Source organism: Pseudoliparis swirei, chromosome 17 (assembly GCF_029220125.1).
Source record: "Pseudoliparis swirei isolate HS2019 ecotype Mariana Trench chromosome 17, NWPU_hadal_v1, whole genome shotgun sequence".
Classification (NCBI taxonomy): domain Eukaryota; kingdom Metazoa; phylum Chordata; class Actinopteri; order Perciformes; family Liparidae; genus Pseudoliparis; species Pseudoliparis swirei.
Window position 1 is genome coordinate 22,822,123 of NC_079404.1, and position 4,962 is coordinate 22,827,084.

The window sequence follows — 4,962 nt, forward strand, 5'->3', positions numbered from 1 at the left end:
CAAGAGGCAAACAATAAAATTAAACCCCAAAACCAACCGAGGGGCCAAAAAGAGAGATGACAGACAGCTGTCGTGATGAAGACGAGAGGGGGTGGTGGTGAGGAAGACGGTGGTGGTGGTGGTGGTGGTGGTTGTCCGGGAGAGAAAAGAGAAGAAATCCCCGTAGCGTCCCTCCCTGCTCCGGGTATCCAATCCGTTACAGAGCCGGTCGATCCGTCCTCTCTCCAAGAGCCTCGGCAGCTGTGTGAGGGGGAACGGCGAGAGCGCGCAGCGGCAACACCGGAGAGAGGGAGAGAGAGATGGGGAGAGAAAGAGAGGGGGGGGGGGGGGGATGGTGCTGCCGATGGAGGGCGTTGGAAACTAGAGTAATCCTCCTCTCACTTTCTCTCCTCTCTTCTTCACATCGTATAAAAGGATAATCATATCATCATATAATAATATAATATTGTTCTCACGAGGATAATAGTTAAGTATATATTTATATATATATATATTATATATATTATATTATATATATATATATTATATATATTAAACAATTTATTTGCTGCAGAGAAACATTTATTTCCTTTTTTTAAAGAATATCACTTGTAATGTGTTTTGGATGTAATAGAGACGTTTTGTTGTTGTTGTTGTTGTGATTCTTACTTACAGGACTGTCTCAGAAAATTAGAATATTGTGATGAAGTTCTTTATTTTCTGTAATGCAATTAAAAAAACAAAAATGTCATGCATTCTGGATTCATTACAAATCAACTGAAATATTGCAAGCCTTTTATTCTGATTTATTGCTGATTATGGCTTACAGCTTAAGAAAACTCAAATATCCTATCTCTAAATATTAGAATATCATGAAAAAGTATACTAGTAGGGTATTAAACAAATCACTTGAATTGTCTAATTAACTCGAAACACCTGCAAGGGTTTCCTGAGCCTTGACAAACACTCAGCTGTTATAAATCTTTTTTTTTACTTGGTCTGAGGAAATATTAAAATTTTATGAGATAGGATTTTAGAGTTTTCTTAAGCTGTAAACCATAATCAGCAATATTAAAAGAATAAAAGGCTTGCAATATTTCAGTTGATTTGTAATGAATCCAGAATGCATGACATTTTTGTTTTTTTAATTGCATTACAGAAAATAAAGAACTTTATCACAATATTCTAATTTTCTGAGACAGTCCTGTATAGCTCAGAGCTTCAGACCGAGAGGCTGCAGCGCTGAGCCCTGGAGGGGTAAGTGAATGCAACAGTTGCTCTTTCCTCATTGGCTGAGAGCAGCGTCCAACCAGGTTTGGATTATCAGAGGCAGCCAATGAGAGGAGAGCAGGGGAGAGTGGTGGGCGGGGCGTCGGTGGAAGAGGCTCTGCTCTGAGAGACGATTGGCTGAGTACAAAAGTCCCCGTTTAAAATATTCTTTGGTGAGAGGAAAGAGGAATGAAGCGGTCACATGACCGTCAGGTGGACAGACGCTTCAAGACTCTACGTCTCTTTGTCTTATAGAAGAATTTATACATAAAGACACACGCTGTGATTTATTTATGTATTTATTAAAGTTATCATAATCTGACTCGTGAAAGATCGTGAAATACTTTGTGAGGTTGAGGAAAAGATAAGATAATTAGTTGAGTTCAGGAAAAGATCGTGAGATACTATAGATTTAGGAAGATATCGTGAAATAATTAGTTGACTTGACGAAAAGATCTTGAAATACTTTTTTAGGTTGAGGAAAAGATCGTGAAATAATTAGTTGAGTTCAGGAAAAGATCGTGGTATACTTTTTTAGATTGAGGAAAACATCGTGAAATTAGTTAGGTTTAGAAAAAGATCTTGAAGTGATTAGTTAAGTTCAGGAAAAGATCGTGGTATACTTTTTTAGGTTGAGGAAAACATCGTGAAATTAGTTAAGTTTAGAAAAAGATCGTGAAGTGATTAGTTAAGTTCAGGAAAAGATCGTGGTATACTTTTTTAGGTTGAGGAAAACATCGTGAAATTAGTTAAGTTTAGAAAAAGATCGTGAAGTGATTAGTTAAGTTCAGGAAAAGATCGTGAAATACTTAGTTAGGTTCAGAAAAAGATTGTGAAATACTTTTTTAGGTTCAGGAAAATATCGTGAAATACTTTTTTAGGTTGAGGAAAATATCGTGAAATACTTTGTTAGGTTCAGAAAAAGATCGTGAAATACTTTATTTATTTAAAATGCGTTATTCTCCGATGTCATCGGCCACACACGCTACACTGATAAGAACTTAACGATTTCTTCTTTTTTAACATCTTGGCTTGAAATAATGAGCAAAACCGTATGGATGTAAAAATGTGAATAGTTTATAAATCAAACCGTTTTTGACTCAGATCTCTGACTGCGGCTCAAAGCTCAAGGCCGTCCACTGTGGAACATTTCTGTATTTTGATAAATGGTTTCCATATTTCTTAATGGCAGACTTTTATAAATCTCTGACAAGGAGCTCATTAGCAAGAGAGACGGGGTCTTCCTTTCATAATAATATGCCTTTTCATTTTGGCATTTAGCGGGTTTTTATTACTTTTGATGCAGAATGACATTAGATAAAAATAAAGGGCAGCGTACCGACGTAATTTAAGGTTTATTTTTTGGCCATAATGAATAAATGTGTAAACATCTGCAGTCACTTCATTTCATAGTGGCTAGTACGCATATAGATTACAATTCATTTGAATTGGAATGAAGAATATTTCAATACGTGCCCTTTCCTTTCTCATCTATAACCCCAAACTCCTCATATCTTTATTTCTTTTATATTCTGTGCCTTCTAGAAAAGAAGAAAAAAGAGGATTTGATGTACCTGGAGCGTGTGTGGCCGATGACATCGGAGAATAAAGCATTACAATAAATAAAGTATTTCACGATCTTTTCTTCAATCTAACAAAGTATTTCATGATCTTTTCCTGAACTCGACTAATTATTTTACGATCTTTTCCTCAGCCCAACTAACTATTACACAATAATTTCCTGAACCTAAGAACGTATTTCACGATCTTTTCCAGTACGTGGTAGCAAAGCCTAAAACTCCCTTCAGTGTGTTGTTATTACTCTTACCAAATGTCAACGGGGCAGTTTTTGGAGTTGGACTCATTGGTAAAGTGGATAATCCACAATAGTCTATTGGTGTTCCCCCCTATTGTAAGACGTTGGTACAACCCAGTTTAATAGGCTTAGCGGACTAAAACCCCATAACACGTCTTGGACATCTTGATTATCAATAATTGCCATTGGAGACTTTATTTCCCGTCTTCTACGCCGACGACTAACGCTAACGTAAAAACCCTGTTACACGGAAATCATCTGAGGGTTGAACGTGGGTAACATTTCCCTCCTTTCAATCATTACTTTAGTTTCATTGGGTTTTTTTCTTTCTGTTACCCGAGAGCTGTTACCCGGGGGCCTTCATTATGAAGCTACTTGAACCCCAAACTAACTATTGTGGATTAACCCAATGAGTTGGAAAGGCTCGTGCAGCCACACACCCCCTAAAATCAGTCAGAGGTGATATTATCTCTAATATAATAAAATATATAGAAACACAAACTATAAATTTATCTAAACTGAAAGATCGGAAAGAGGAGACGGCAGAATAAAAGAGAGGGAGAGATGCCTTTCGAAGACGTCACGGCTCAGTTATAAAGTATTCACACTTCTAAATGCAGCCGCACGGGAGAGGCGGCAGACTCCACGATTTAAGACAACAATGTGTGTGTGTGTGTGTGTGTGTGTGTATGTGTGTGTGTGTGTGTGTGTTGGAGAGGCTGATTCATTCATGACTATGGGCGTTTAAGCCTCGTTTGGCTGTTACCATCTTACGTGTGATTGGATGCGAGGAACTCGATGCTGACTGTGGTATTTATACGCTGATGCCGTGTACATTCTTTTTTTTAACTCAATAGTCTCTTTAAATTTAAAAAGCAAGCAAGATGTTGTAACCTATCGAACTGGGTGGGGGGGATGGGGGGGGGGCGTGTTAGACCCAGATTGGAATAACTTGCTATCGTATAATTTGATTGATTTGGGTATTTTACTTTTTTTAAATTTCTGCTTCAGCAACTGCTCAAACTTGTATGAGTTCAGGGATTTTCAGAGACCGACGTAGACCATCGTACAGCTTTAACACATGAAGCTAGACTTCTAGACTTCGGCTTTAGCTCAGTGGGGTAAGAGGGCCGTCCTGCAACCGCAGGGTTGTGGGTTCGATCCCCGCTCTCCCCATTAGTTGCAAGTCGAAGTGTCCTTGAGCAAGGCACTGAACCCCAGTTGCTTCCCTGGTGCATCAGGAGAGAGAATACAACTTAATCACATGAAGGATGGGTTAAATGCAGAGAACTAATTTCCCCTTGGGGATTAATAAAAGTGTATATTCTTCTGTACAACCAGAGGAGTCGCCCCCTGGTGGTCAGGAGAGAGAATGCAGCTTCAACACAAGAAGCTAGACTTCTGTACAACCAGAGGAGTCACCCCCTGGTGGTCACTAGAAAGAATAAAACGTAAACACATGAAGCATCGACTTATATACAACCGGAGGAGTCGCCCCCTGGTGGTCAGGAGAAAGAATAAAACTTAGTCACATGAAGCATAGACTTCTATATAACCAGAGGAGTCGCCCCCTCGTGGTGAGTAGAGAGAATGCAGCTTTAACACATGAAGTTAGACTTCTATACAACCAGAGGATTCACCCCCTGGTGGTCAGCAGAGAGAATGCAGCTTTAACACATGAAACTAGACTTCTATACAACCAGAGGAGTCACCCCCTGGTGGTCAGTAGAGAGAATGCAGCTTTAACACATGAAGCATAGACTTATATACGACCAGAGGAGTCGCCCCCTGGTGGTCACTAGAGACAATACAACTTAAACACATAAAGCATATACTTCTATACAACCAAATGAGGCACCCCCTGGTGGTCACTAGAGATAATGCAGCTTTAACACATG

At 39.2% G+C, this 4,962-nt stretch overlaps 1 protein-coding gene across 1 annotated transcript in view; it reads right to left on the reverse strand.

Annotated features, from left to right (window-relative positions):
• cdh11 (cadherin 11, type 2, OB-cadherin (osteoblast)) overlaps positions 1-201 on the reverse strand; it is an 84,111-nt gene extending 83,910 nt beyond the window's left edge. Inside the window, exon 1 of the mRNA XM_056434887.1 lies at positions 38-201. The gene's annotated coding sequence lies outside the window, so the exon portion shown is untranslated. The remainder of the gene's footprint in view (positions 1-37) is intronic.
• Between the last annotated feature and the right edge of the window lie 4,761 nt (positions 202-4,962).